This window comes from Epinephelus fuscoguttatus, linkage group LG21, assembly GCF_011397635.1.
Source record: "Epinephelus fuscoguttatus linkage group LG21, E.fuscoguttatus.final_Chr_v1".
NCBI lineage: Eukaryota > Metazoa > Chordata > Actinopteri > Perciformes > Serranidae > Epinephelus > Epinephelus fuscoguttatus.
The window spans coordinates 38314658-38330736 of record NC_064772.1 but is presented as its reverse complement, the minus strand read 5'-3'; the positions used below and the strand labels follow the sequence as shown (position 1 = coordinate 38330736).

At 42.6% G+C, this 16079-nt stretch overlaps 1 pseudogene; it reads right to left on the bottom strand.

Moving 5' to 3' along the window:
* LOC125881955 (NACHT, LRR and PYD domains-containing protein 3-like) overlaps window positions 1-16079 on the bottom strand; it is a 42625-nt pseudogene that overhangs the window by 14776 nt on the left and 11770 nt on the right.

Here is a 16079-nt window from a genome sequence, read left to right as displayed (position 1 = left end):
AGACTACATTTATACAAGAAACACGAAAATATGAACAAAAGTTCATTTACAACTTTATAGATAGAAGTTATGTTTGTACATAAATTAGCTTCAATTGTTAAACATGTAAGATCTACAACAGTAACAGAGAGTCAGTGAACTGACCTCAGAGTCTTCAGTCTACAGTGTGGACTCTCCAGAAAATCACACAGCAGCCTCACTCCTGAATCCTGCAGCTCGTTAAGGCTCAGGTCCAGCTCTGTCAGATGGGAGGGGTTGGACTTCAGAGCTGAGGCCAGAGAAACACAGCTGATCTCTGACAAACTGCAGTCCCTCAATCTGAATAAAGAACAGAAGATTTAACTTCATGTTATGGGTCCAGGGATGTTAACCACAGTAACAAAAATGTAACCTGTGTGAAGCAGGTAGAAAGGAGGCAATGAGGATAAGGTATGCTGCATTTCCTTCCAGATTGCTTCTGCTTGTTGTTTTATTAACAAGCCACACGTAAATAACAGATTTCAGTTTCTTTTGTTCTTCTCAGTCTCTTCCCTATGTCCAGTCCATCACTTTCAGTATCTCACGACTCTCACAGTTTCACTAAAGCATCCATTTCTGTGATAAACACAAAATGTTGCCTTTAATAATTAAAGTACATTTCTCACAGTATCCATCCATCCATTTTATAACCGCTTATCCTCTTGAGGGTCGTGGGGGGGTGGAGCCTATCCCAGCTGACACTGGGTGAGAGGCAGGGTTCACCCTGGACAGGTCACCAGACAATCACAGGATTGACACATAAGAGACAGACAACCATTCAACTCAATGACATGTCATTGAGTTCCACTCAATGTGAAAAATAATTTAAGCAGTGGCCATTTCAGTGGCCTGTAATAATTACAACAGGCCACTGAAATGAATTACTATGAAATGCTTGTGTTACATGTTTTACCAATGTATGTTAGAAGGAAACACACTTCAACACATCATAAACAATCAAAATTCAATGAACTATTTTAATCTTTAAATTTTAACCAACTGCTTATTAAGTAAAGTGCATACTAATTACAAACAATATATTTTTGTAATATTCACAATGTGCAGGAGCCCTTAAACACTTGACACTTCCAGGTCACGTTTGTGGCACAAAATGGCGTCACCTCAGACTCCAATGAACTAACTTTTTTTACGGCTCTCTTATGCATGTAAAAGTCGTGATAAACACTCCATACTTCCAGCAAACAGTCACGTAAATAAAGCCTGACCTTATAACAGAGGTAGTTGTAGTTTATTTACAGTTTACGGACCTGTATGAAGCAGGTAGAACAGAGGCAATGAGAACACGGTGCGTTGCGTTTCCTTCCAGATTGCCTCTGAGGAAAACAGGAGAGAAACGCCCTCCATACAGGTTCCCCGGAACAACAAAACAAACACAAAAGTTCCGCCTCACTTCTGCCCAAAAACGTATTCTTCACTCCATTAGTGCCATAACAATTAGCATGGACCACAGTAATTTCAACAGATAAATATTAATATGAACATAAATGTGCACAATAAAATAAAATTCTGAGAGTGGTAATTAAGCTCACATTTTCACCATACAAATGTGGTCACACTATTTCAGGTGCGCCACATTTAGAAGACAATGTTCCAACCTGATCTCACAGAAATACGTGAAATGGCTGCGACCTCTTAACACTGCAGTCCGTGGTGGCAGCACGTAATGAGTTAAAATTACGTGCCGGTATGTGTGATGCTCTTAGGTCTCTCTTATTAAAGACACTTTATGAAAAAATGAAGTTGAACTAACTCAGTAACTTAAATTGAACATCGTAAGTCCAAACTGTAAATGTGACACACAAATGTCATTTTCAAATGTTTAAATTCGGTTTTTTAGTTTTAAATTTTAATTTGATATTTTAAAAACGCACCTTAAATGATTTAAGTCTCAGTGTAAATGTCATCAGTTCTGGTCTGACCTCATAAATATCAGCCTTATGTCTTAAATTTAGTGCCACTTTCACATCTTATTAATCTCAGTACAGAAGTATGTGATGGTGTCTGACCTCAGAGTCTTCAGTCTACAGTGTGGACTCTCCAGAAAATCACACAGCAGCTTCACTCCTGAATCCTGCAGGTCATTGTAGTTCAGCTCCAGCTCTGTCAGATGGGAGGGGTTGGACTTCAGAGTGGAGGCCAGAGAGACACAGCTGATCTCTGACAACCTGCAACGCCCCAATCTGAATACAGAATAAAAGATGAAGATAAAACTCTATTAATGATTCAATCAGATGTGTTCAGGTTTTAAATGTGTAGCTCAACATTACTATGTCCTAATCAATGAGCTTTTCCCTAAAATGAGTAGAGTGACTTTGTCATTGTGTTATTGTGGATCATCATAATGTCAGCCTTCTACAGACATCATCCAAATGTCACCACAACATTCATACACCTATTCATGTCAACACTGATTAATAACATGCTGCTGATCATTAGAGGATCAATACTGTACTGATGCTTTAAATCTGTTACCAACTAACAGTGGACATTTTTACCTCCACCAAGGAGGTTATGTTTTCGCCGGCGTTGGTCTGTTGTCTTTTTGATTGTCTGCAAAATAACTCAGAAAGGTCTAAAATGGATTTTGATGAAAGTTTCAGGAAAGATTGATAATGGACAAGGAACAGATGATAAAATTTTGGTGGTGATCGGTTGAAGCGAAGTGGATAAAATAATAAAATGGCGGGAAATCCAAGCTGCTTGGCAGAGGTCTGCACTCTCCGAGTGCTTTTCTAGTCTACACTTTCTTTAACAAACACAAGTCTTAAAAAACCCCAGAAACATTTTGCCTGTGAACTGTGTCCTATGTATTTCATCATTTTAATTAGATTATTTTTTCACTGACAACTCAGTGTGCTTCCTGTTGTCATTTATCTTTTTTTGTATTTTTCTGTTTAATGTTAGTTTAGTTCTTTTGTCTGTTTTTCTCCTGAAGTTGAGGGGAGGTCTGTTTCTATAAGCCTGTGGCTTCTTGACCTCTGCTGATACATTTTTTTTATTTATTTATTTTTTACTATTTAGATTTTAAGCAGTTTTACGTGTGTGCAAATAAAGAAATAAAATGAAATAGACATGTCACAGTATTTGGTCCTCACAGAGACTAAACTCCTAAACCTGAGGACCAAATGGGAGCAGGAGCTGGAATGTACTTTTGAAGACAGTAGATGTGAATCAATATGTGAGGAAGCACTATCCTTCTCATAGAACAGCCGCCATCAACTTTTACAGTTCAACATTATCTACAGAACCTATTTGACCCCACAAAGACTCCGTAGGATCAATGAATCCATTTCACATCTTTGCCCTCCATGTAAAACAGAGACAGGTAACCTTATTCACATCTTCTGGAAATGTCATAAATTCAGACTTTATTGGGGATCAATATTGGAGATTCTTCAAGAGATGATTGGCTTTGAGATCTCCTGTTCACCTAAACTAGCCTGACTAGGCAACATATCTGATATCCCTCTCTCCAAAAGAAACAAGCTTCACTTGATCAAACTGGCCATGATGGCTGCTAATAAATGTATTGCTGTATGATGGAAAAGTGCAGATCCTCCCCCTGTCTCCATGTGGCTCAAAGAAATGTCCTCGTACATGACATCAGAAAAAATCATGTTCAATCTCAAAAGAAAACCACATGTCTCTGATAAATGCTGCTCTGCTTTTAGGAGCTACATGGGAAATATTTCACAGTCTGTTGTGGGTTGATGACCACATATGTTTGACTAATGCATACGTGCATCTGTGTAGACATGTGGAGTTGAATCTCTGTGTACTAATGTGTGTAAATGTTGTGTTTCTCCTGTAAACTGCTGTGTTTGAGAAAGATTCAATAAATCAACTGTTAATTAAAGAAACACAAGGCTGCTGGTGCCTGTGATAGAACTCTGAGTACCCTAAGACATTACGTGACAAGGTGAGATTCAACATGGCAGTGCCTGGTCACTGAGAAAATCAACACACCACTTCTTGACTTCTTTGGACCTTTTCTTTTTCAACCAAACACCACAATAATCTACATCCCAGACCATAATCAGCAACCGCAATACTTTTGTCACACGCCGGAGGAGGTAGCAGACCTAGAGCAATACATTGATCACTATTATAACCACTGCATGATGGACAACACCTCGCAAGACCTGACTAAAAAACGGAAGAAGACATCATCCACAGACACAAGTGATCTGGAAACTGCAAATATAGAGGTTAGTGTACTGCGATCCATAAACAAAAAACTGGACTTTCTGGTAACACTTCATGACGAGATAAAAGAGCTTCATTCAAGCCTGAAATTTGCCTACAACCACATCAAAAAGTTACAGCAGTCAAACAACTCCCTTCAAACCTCCGTCAAATCACTCACTGAAAAAATGGACTTGGTCATGAAAGAAAACAAAAAAAGTCAAGAAACTGTATTGGACATACAAGCCAGAAGCATGCGAGACAATCTGATTTTTTCCGGCATCCCCAAACACCCATCCGACAACCCAGAAATGCTGATTAAGGACTTTATGGAAACTCAACTCAAACTCCCCCGGACACTGCAAACCAGATCACTTTTCACTGTGTTCACCGTCTTGGCTCTCGCACTAACAAATCACCCCGTCTGATCATCATCAAACTGGAACATTACAAACAAAAGGAACTGATCAAAAGCAGAGGAAAAGAACTCAAAGGCACACACTACGGACTCTACGACCAAATCCCATGCAAAATAAATGAACGGTGCAAAGTACTGCATCCCATCCTCAAACAACACAGGCAAAACAATAAACGCACTAACCTGATTGTTGACACACTATACATTGAAGGACAGCTATACCGTGACTTTAAAACCACCCCATGGCTTTTCTGATCTCCCATAACCCACTACTCTAAATCCCCACTAACGGGATCCTATAACCACCCCTCGCACTTATGTCTCCTATACTGTAAAGTCTCATGATCGTTTATATGTTTATATGTAAATCTCTGTCGCTGGTGTTGTTCTTGTTGTTACTCATCAATTTTATTTATAAAGCCCAATATCACAAATCACAATTTGCCTCACAGGGCTTTACAGCATACGACATCCCTCTGTCCTCAGGACCCTCACAGCTGATCAGGAAAAGCTCCCCAAAAAACCCTTTAACGGGGAAAAAACAGTAGAAACCTCAGGAAGAGCAACTGAGGAGGGATCCCTCTTCCAGGACGGACAGACGTGCAATAGATGTTGTACAGAACAGATCGACATAATAAATCAACAGTAAACCGTATGACACAATGAGACAGAGAGAGAGAGAGAGAGAGAGAGAGAGAGAGAGAGAGAGAGAGACAGACAGACAGACAGACAGACAGACAGAGAGAGAGATGCAGGTAATGACAGTAGCTTACAACAACATTAATGAAAGTAGTAATATTATAGTTATAGTTCTGGCTACTGTGGTACAATATGTTGAAAGTATGTATTAATATCTGGCAGTATACATGTGTGACAATAATCATATGTGTATAATAACAGTAGAAGTATGACTAATGACTAATGATGGCAGCAGCAGCAGGAGGCATCTGGCAGGACCACGGCAGCAGCACAACCACACACGTCACGCTGTCCAGGCACCGCTGTGATATGAGTTAATCTGAGAGACAGTGGAGCACAAAGGCTCCGGAGAAGAAGCCGAGTTAGTGACATCCAGAATGGCCGAGTTAGCAAGATGCAGTAATAGAATACGAGAGAGAGAAGGAGAGAAGGTGCCCGGTGTATTATAGGGGGGTCCTCCGGCAGACTAGGCCTAAGTCAGCCTAACTAGGGGCTGGTACAAGCCGAGCCTGAGCCAGCCCTAACTATAAGCTTTATCAAAGAGGAAAGTCTTAAGTCTAGTCTTAAATGTGGAGACGGTGTCTGCCTCCCAGACTGTAACAGGAAGATGATTCCACAGGAGAGGAGCCTGATAGCTGAAGGCTCTGGCTCCTGATCTACTTTTAATCTATTCAGTAAGAACATCTCATTCTCTCATACTTCAACATTGACTGGCCCAGAAGGTCGCTACATTATTATCACTGGAAAAATTGGAAAAGACACTCTGACACTAGCAAATATTTATGGCCCCAACACAGACTCTTCTTCCTTTTTTCACTCTCTATTTTCAGCATTATTGAACTTTCCTGACTCATATATTATCTTAGGCGGTGATTTCAACACAGTACTGGACCCACACTTGGACCGCTCCTCATCAACCTCCACTAATAGACGAAACCACCCCTCATCACTGCTTATACAGTACATATCAGATTATGGACTGATGGATATCTGGAGACACAATAATCCCAGAAATAAGGAATACTCATTACTCTCCCCACCATAAATCATACTCCAGCATAGACTACATTTTAGTGAATAACTCTATCACACACAAAATAACAGACCTAACAATCCACAGCATTATAATCTCTGATCATGCACCCATAAGTATTACTTTTTTAGCAGAACACCAACCTCACCTCACCTCTTAATTAATGACTTTTTCAGATCATTCTACCCCATTATCCCCACTACTGTTTGCACTCTTCATTGAACCTCTGGCAGCTTCCATTAGACAATGCAACCACACCACTGGCATCCAATCAAAATTACACCACCATAAAATTAGCTTATATGCCGACGACATTTTGTTATACATCACAAACCCCTCATCATCACTTCCATCAGTCCATAATCTGATCAGCAACTACAGTCGGGTGTCTGGCTACTCCATCAACTGGACAAAATCCGAGTTTCTGCCGATGGACGGGTGGGATGCTGAGGCTAGGGACCGCCTCTTTAGTTGTACAGTAAAATCTATCAAGTACCTTGGAATACACATTTCTCCGAACCTAAATGAATTATTCACACTATACCCCCCTATTCCAAGGAATAAAAGATAAGTTTTCTACCACTACTACCACTATCCCTAATTGGCCGAATTTCAACAGTTAAAATGAATATCTTTCCAAAATAAATTTTTTGCAATGACACCCATCAACAGATGTGTTTTGAGTTTGGATTTGAACAGATTGACAGATGTGGTGTTGCGGAGGTCAGGGGGGAGTGAATTCCAGAGCTGGGGAACAGAGTGGCTGAATGCTCTGCTCCCCATGGTAGCCAGGCGGGCGGGGGGAATGGAGAGGTGGATGGAGGAAGACGATCTGAGTGTGTGTGCGGGTGTGGCAATGTGGAGGAGGTCAGACAGGTATGGAGGCGCGAGGTTGTGAATGGCCTTGAAGGTGAGTAGTAAAATCTTGTATTGGATAAGGTGTGTGATGGGGAGCCAGTGGAGCTGCTGCAGGACTGGTGTGATGTGGTGAGTGGATGGGGTCCTTGTGATGATACGAGCTGCTGAATTCTGTACCAGTTGTAGTTTATGGAGAGTTTTTTGTGGAAGACTGAACAGGAGGGAGTTGCAGTAGTCAGGCCAGGAGGTGACGAGACTGTGGACCAGAATGGCAGCTGTGTGAGGTGTGAGAGAGGGGCGGAGGCGGTTGATGTTGCTGAGATGGAAGTAGGCTGACCGGGTTATGTGGTTGATATGAGAAGTGTAGGAAAGTGTGCTGTCAAGGATGACACCCAGACTCTTGACCTGTGGGGAAGGAGAAATGGAAGAGTTGTCAATAGATAATGTGAAACTGGGGGATTTGGATAGGGTGGTTTTAGTACCAATGAGTAGAATTTCTGTTTTGTAATCTGCACCAGGTTTCTTGAGTATTGGGGTGACAGCAGCTGTTTTGAGGGGTGAGGGAACAATTCCAGTGGTGAGGGAAGAATGGATTATGTGCGTGATGAGAGGGGCCAGAGAGGGAACGGTGGCTTTAACAAGAGCAGTTGGAAGGGGATCTAACTGGCAGGTTGATGATTTGGATTTTTTGATCAGACCAGTGGTTTCGAAAACAGAAGGTAGAGCAAATGCTGAGAGTGACTGGGAAGGGGACACAGAGGGAAATAAGGAAGATGAATTGTGAGAGGAGCTGGGAGCAAGTTGCTGATGGATGTTATGAATTTTAGTAGTAAAAAATGATAGAAGGGTATTGCAAAAGGCAGTAGAGTACATCTGTGGAGGAAGTAAGTCCGGAGGTTGAGTAATGTTGCTGAGGAGGGAAAACAGGGCCCTTGAGTTACCGTCGTTTGAGTTGATTAAATCGGAGTAATAGGAGGATTTAGCCTGTGAGATGCAGTCCTTATAGTGGAGAATGTGGTTGTGATATATTTCCATGTGCAGCCCAACCAGCACAAATCATTCGTACTAATATCATTAACCATTGCTAAGAAGACCACATTATTGAACTGGAAAAACAGAACAAAGATATCCATAACCCATTGGCAAAACACAGAGTTTTGCCGCCTTCCGCTTCCTGCTTGAGTCGGCGTCCTCCGTCACCTCAGCTCTTAATTTATAACTTTAAACCAGTTTTATGCCACGTCTAATGAACTACTTTTAATGATTTTATTTGTTTAAAGTCTGTTTGTTTGGCCGGATGGCCGATCTTGTGTTTTTGATCAGCGGATTTTGAGCTTTTTGGACACGGGTGACTGGTGACACAGCCGCACCCCAAACTTCATTAGGGTTTGGCTAACTTTTAGCAACAATCTAGTTTTTCTCTGCTCTACAACTACAATGATACTGCCTGCCTGAGAGTGAAAGTCCCTGTGAACACTTCGGCCACCCCAGAAGCCTTTTTACACCTTCTGTGCCATTTTCTGGACACCGGAGTGACTGCAGCTACCTGGCGAAACTCACTAGTTTCTCCCGGACACTCATTCACCTCTACACGCCGGTAAGTCCCGCTTTCTACCGGACCCCAACCCACTCTGATCTGAGTCAACACACTTTTGGAGTCCCCGTGCGTAAGTTTGTAAGTTTTTAAGTTTTTACTCTGCTCATACCAACTGCTAAAAAAAAAAAAAAAAAAATTGAGAAGGTAGCTTTCTGGAGAATATAATCACGTCATTACGCATTACACCGTTGCTGCTGGAGTTTGTTTTCTGCTTCCTTGGCTACCCCATCTGTCCCCCATGGCTCCACTCACCTCTCCACACTACTGTGACAGCTGTATCCACAAAACCCAGAAGATCGCAGAGCTGGAGCAGCGCATTTCAAACCTCTAATGGATTAGGGATGAAGAGGCGCGGCTTGACTCTGTTGTCGCTCCAGGTCCTGGTCCACCTGGCAATCCTGCGGATCTGGACTCAACCATCCCAGAATTTGGTCCCGGCTCCATGGATACAGCAGATCCCAACCCCACTGGCTTGGCCCCAGCTGAGCGGTCAGCCTCGGCTCCTCAGCTCCGAGCTGATGATCCAGCCGCCACAGCGACATCCAGGCTGACCTCCTCAGCTGCAGCCCCACATCCTCCGGCGGAGGACCAGTGGCTGCTGCTTGGGGCCAAACCTAAATGGGCGAGCAGCAGTGCAACTTTAGCTACTTTCACCTTCAGTCCAAATCCGAGGTTCAGAACTAACAGCTCCACTCCCAACCAAGAGCCATGGTCCACAGTACATGGAAAAAAGCGAATGAGGTCCAGCCCAATACATGCTCCACCTTGTGAGCTCCAACTGGAGAACAGATATAACATCTTGAGTGTTGAGGAATTCCCTCCGCTGCAAACTGTCCACTCCCCTCCTGTTTGCCCTTCAACTGATTCACTGCCAGCAGCCCGGGGGGTTGTGGGGTCTGTTTCGGGACCCCCGTTCAGGTCCGCGACCTCCTCCTCCAGGCACAGGATCATGAAGGAGGCTGCTCTCAGGGCGAGACGCTCCGGCGGTCTTCCATGCCGTGAAGGGTCGTGTGAGCTCCCAGCCACCGCTGAGGTTGTGACCTCTCCTCACACTCCGCAAACAGTCCCCACAGAGCAGCGGCGCTCGCCCCCTCGTCCTCGGCCACTGTTCCCCCCAACCACCGCCATAGTGGATGACTCCATAACCAGGAACATTCGCTTTTTTAATTCCACCACCCACTGTTTTCCAGGAGCCACTGTCACAAAAATCAGAGATAAACTCCCGGACCTACTGCAATTATTTCCACACTCCATTAAACGTCTGATCTTGCACATCGGAACCAACGACGTGGTCCGGGGCCAGTCTGAGCTGGTAAAGAGCGATTTTAACAGTCTGTTTTCTGCCTTAAAAGACTGCGGGATGTCAATCTTCATCAGTGGCCCTCTTCCCACACTCGGCCTCGGCGCAGAGCGGTTCAGTCAGCTCCTTCAACTCCAGTCTTGGCTCCGAACTGCCTGCAGTATCCACAGGTTTTATTTCATAGACAATTTTAACTTATTTTGGAACCGCCCCTCCTTTTATCGACATGATGGACTTCACCCGAGCAAGTTAGGAAGCCGCGCGTTAGCAGCCAACATACAGCATACCGTACACACAACGCCACTCACACATGCGTGACTGTTGACATGCCACACCCCCTTCTCAGTGCCTGCCTCTTCTTCTACGGAGCATTCTATAGACATTGCCTCCCATAGCTCCCCCTACAGGCTCCAGCTGCCACTAACAGACAATCCCTCCTGCTTTCCTATTGCCCCAACTACTGGGCTAGTCTCTACTGTCCCACAATCTCCCACCTTCATACCTGTAGTAATGAACAACAGACATCACAATGTCAAAACCACACAACCCACAATTTCCAGTATCTGCAACCACTGTCACAATCACAATCTGTCTGCAAAGCTGGTCCCAAGTCTCTTAAGCTGGCATTGTTGAATGCTTGCTCGATCAACAACAAATCATTCACGCTGAATGATTTTTTCATCGCTAGAGATTTAGATTTCATGTTTTTCACTGAGACCTGGCAAAGGGATGAAGATTATGTGTCCATGAAGGAGCTATGCCCACCTGATTGCGCATTCATATGTGTCCCAAGGACCACTGGCCGCGGTGGTGGCCTTGCTTTGTTGTACAAAGACAGTTTCTCCTTGAGGAGAGTGAATTGTGGAACTTTTACCTCATTTGAACTGCTTATTTCTAAAGTTGGCTGCTCTAACCCGTTTTATTGTATTTTAATTTATCGCCCTCCTGGTATTAATGCTGCCTTTCTGGCTGAATTCAGTGACTTTTTGGCTTCCATCACTAAATTTCAAAGAATCTTAATGCTTGTGGATTTTAATGTGCCTGTAAATAACACCACAAACTCTCACCGAATCTTTTCATTTTGTGCAACATGTCAATGGCCCGACACACATTAAGGGAAACACGCTGGACCTTGTTTTTACACTTGGTTTGGACATTGATTGTATCGTCTCTGAGGAGCTGCCCGTCACGGATCACAACTGTATCCTGTTTAATTTGTCTATTATTTCTGATTGTTCAACCAGCAAGCGTACAAAACTCACCCGTATGTTAAATAACCTCTCTGCTGAGAAATTCTCATTCGCTTTTAACAGTGTGGTGCAGCCTGTTAGTATTAATGTTGACGTTGACTCCCAAGTTTTAACTTTTAACTCACACTGCTCTGCTATTCTTGATAAGATTGCTCCTTTAAAGCCTCGAACTATCCCCGCAGCTAATCCCACTCCCTGGCTGAACGACGACATCCGCTGCCTTCGTTGTAAATGTCAGAGAGCTGAGCGCTTGTGGAAATCAAGCAAGCTTCATGTACATCGTCTTTATTTTAAAGAACTGTTAGCTGAATTCAATTCTGTTGTTAGGGTAGCCAGAGCCTCTTATTTTAAAAATCTCATCATCTCCAACAACAGAAATCCAAGGGTCATTTTTGGCACCATAAGGAGCATTACTGGTGCGCAACTGCCTGCTCTACCTGTGTCCTCTGATGAGGACTGTAGCAATTTTTTAATGTATTTTGTTAATAAGGTTGCCAGTGTCAAGGCCAGTATAACACCCTCCTCCTCCTCCCTTCCTGATCCTCCCAAACAACAGTCAACTACTGACAATTTCTCACCTGTCTCCTTACAAGACTTAGCAGATCTTGTGTGCACTATGAAGATCTCTTCTAGTCCGCTGGATATCCTGCCCACAACTTTGCTGGAAAATGTTTTCAGCACTATTGGTCCATCTGTGCTCTCCATAATCAATAGCTCACTGGTTTCTGGTCGTGTCCCGTCCCATTTCAAGCAAGCGGTTGTTCAGCCGCTTCTCAAAAAGCCCAATCTGGACCCCGATGTTCTTAGTAACTACCAGCCCATTTCCAAGCTGCCCTTTGTATCTAAGATTCTAGAAAAAGCAGTTGCAAACCAGTTAGTGACAGCGTTGAACAGTAACAATATCTAAGATAAATTTCAGGCTGGTTATCGTCAGTTACATTCCACAGAAACTGCTCTTCTCAGGGTCTCCAATGACATCATGATGGCCTCCGATGCCGGTAAATCCACTATCCTGGTTCTGCTTGATCTCAGTGCAGCCTTTGACACTGTTGATCACCACATCCTTTTAGACAGGCTGAGGGACAGGGTAGGAATCTCAGGGACCGCCCTTCATTGGTTTAAATCCTATCTGTCTGATCAATCCTTTTCTGTGGCTGTTGGCCCTCATAAATCAGAGTTTACCCCCCTTTCTTACGGGGTGCCCCAAGGTTCAGTGCTTGGGCCTATCCTCTTTGCGCTATACATGCTCCCTCTCAGAGATGTCATCAGCAATTTTGAAGGTATCTCATACCATATGAATGCAGATGACCTCCAGTTATAATTTTCTTTTAACCCTGATAGGACCGATGGAATTGACTCACTCTACGATTGTATGAATGTAATTAAGGACTGGATGTCTTCTTACTCCCTTCAGTTGAACGCAGCTAAAACTGGGATTTTAGTTATTGCACCTGATGCCTCAGCATCTAAAGTGGCCAGCTGCTTAGGGTCCCTCAGTGCAAATGTGCGCCCCAAGTTGAGAAACCTTGGGGTCACATTTGATCAGGCCATGCTCTTTGATGACCACATCAAAACTGTCACTCACTCCTGCTTTTTCCACCTCAAAAACATTTCCAAACTCAGATCCATGTTAACTTATTCTGAGCTAGAAATGATCATCCATGCTTTTATTTCCTCACGTCTGGATTACTGTAATTCTCTTTTCACCTGTCTAAATAAAACTTCATTAGACCGCCTCCAGCTGGTCCAGAACACTGCTGCCAGGATTCTGTCCAGATCTCATAAGTTCACTCCAGTCCTGGCATCCCTGCACTGGCTCCCTGTTAATTTCAGGATCCAGCACAAGATTCTAACCATCACTTACAGAGCCCTCCATGGTCAAGGACCTGCATACTTGACGGATCTGGTGTCCTTTCACTGTCCTGTCAGGTTACTGCGGTCCGCTGAAGGCCACCTACTTACTGTCCCTCACACAAGATTAAAGACGAAAGGTGATAGAGCCTTTAAGGCTGTTGCACCGAAATGGTGGAATGCACTACCTCATGAGCTGAGAGCGGCCTCTTCCGTGGACATTTTTTAAAAGCAGTTAAAAACACATCTGTTTAGGCATGCGTTCCATTAATTGTCCATAGTATCATCTCTGTATTTCGCTGCACTTTGCTTTTTATTTGTTTTTGTGTATTTTGCATTGTTTCTGTTATTGTATTTTTTGTATTTTATCTTGTGAAGCACTTTGTGAGTCCTCTCTGTGAGAAGTGCTATATAAATAAATTTACTTACTTACTTACTTAATCTTCTAACAGATCACTCAAATCTAGAAAAACTTACAGCTGCTTTGAAAAATAACACCACATCCTACGAAAACACTTGGTCCCCCTTTTCATATGTTTATGATTTTTTTTATTACATTTTTTAATTTTATATACTTTATTAATCCCCCTGAGGGGAAATTCAATTTTTTCACTCTTTCTGTCATATATATATATAGTATTATTATTATTGTTATTATTATTATTATCCTTTTTTTTAAATTATTATTCACAATTACATATAATCTCTGATTCCTTCCTTTCTTGATCTCCCTCCATACTTCTACCTGGAAATAATACATAGAATGTATATGTATGTGTGTATCATGATGATTATCATCACCTCTGTTCTCTGCATTTTTTTCTCCTTCTTTTTTCTTCTTTATTTTCTTTGTATGTATTTACGTATTTATTTGTGTATTCAGCTTTTGTCTTGGTTGCTACTGTCTTAATTATTTATTTTACATTATAACTATGAGTATAATAAGATTACTATTATTTATATCATTCTTGCTGGGCTGTGTTGGACTGGCTGCAGGGTCGGGGGATGGACCTGTACGTGGCCCTCTGGTGGCGTGATGGGGACTCCAGTTGGGGCAGGCGGGGGCGTGGCTGGTGAAAGTAACCTCTGTCTATCAATCTGCCAAGAGGTGGAGCAGAATAAATAAAATAACAACCAAACAAAGAAAGAAGAAATAAAAAATAAAGTAAAATAAAAAATACAATAAAATAAAGAAATATCTAGAAGTGTCACTCCTCTGGCGAGCAGACTCCCTCCCAATGGGTCTGGGGGTTGCCCAGGTCGAAGAGGTGACAGAGATGGATCTGCTATGGGCCAGCGGCCGCCTCAGGGTTTGGGTGCTGCCCTAAGCAGGACGTCCCCCCAGAGGAAACAAATAAACCAAAAAGAAAAAAAAAATAGCAGAGAAGGGTTGCTCGCTCTCCCGCCGTGCCTGTCTCCCGCTGGGGCTTCTGTTTCTGCTGCTGGGGGCCGGGTGGGGGGCCTCTTCACTTATAATAATGGTCATTATTATTATTTTTTTTTAAAAAATGTATTTATTTTATATTATATTAGGTTGTGTTACGTTATACTGTATTATTTTATATTACTATGCATATGCCTCACCTTACCCAAACATACGCACACACACACACACACACACACACACGCACACGCACACGCACACACGCACACGCGCGCGCGCACACACACACACACACACACCCCCCTATGTACCACACCAGAGCCACCCAAATCATATTTGTATCTGCATGTTTTGGCTGTTAGTCCATCTTGTTTATTCCCACTGTCACTGTCAGTCTTGTCATTGCCACACAAATTCACCAATAAATTTAAAAAAAAAAAGAAGAAACACAAGTCTTTGTGACTGCAGACTACATTTATACAAGAAACATGAAAATATGAACAAAAGTTCATTTAAAACTTTATAGATAGAAGTTATGTTTGTACATAAATTAGCTTCAATTGTTAAACATGTAAGATCTACAACAGTAACAGAGAGTCAGTGAACTGACCTCAGAGTCTTCAGTCTACAGTGTGGACTCTCCAGAAAATCACACAGCAGCTTCACTCCTGAATCCTGCAGGTCAATGTCACCCAGGTCCAGCTCTGTCAGATGGGAGGGGTTGGACTTCAGAGCTGAGGCCAAAGAAACACAGCTGATTTCTGACAATCTGCAGCCCCTCAATCTGAATGAAGAATAAAAAATGTAAGTTTAGAAGACAATGTTCCTGCTTGAAATCATTCAGTGTTTAATAATGTGTTCAGAGCTGAAGAAGGTTTAGAATGTAGAAGTTTAGAAAATGGAAACTCCAAACAGCTGAACTCAACAGGATGCAGCTTAAAAACTGTAAAATACAAAAAGTGAAAAAGAGCTCTCATTAATATTAATGACAACGTGCTGCTACTTCAATAAAGATGCAGTGACTTTGGAGTGAATGATTCAGTGTAGGATGTGATTTGTTATATTAAGGTTTTAAATCTGCTGCATTGACATGAATTAGAGGTGTTTATTAAATGTAATACATTTACAATAATTACACACAGTAAGAAGTGATTTGATTCAATCAATCAATCAATCAATTTTATTTATAAAGCCCAATATCACAAATCACAATTTGCCTCACAGGGCTTTACAGCATACGACATCCCTCTGTCCTTAAGACCCTCACAGCTGATCAGGAAAAACTCCCCCCAAAAAAACCCTTTAACGGGGAAAAAAAACGGTAGAAACCTCAGGAAGAGCAACTGAGGAGGGATCCCTCTTCCAGGACGGACAGACGTGCAATAGATGTCGTACAGAACTTGTTGTCAGAACTTGATTGAATGAAATGTGGGATTTTGACAGGTTAAACAGGATCAAGTCATTA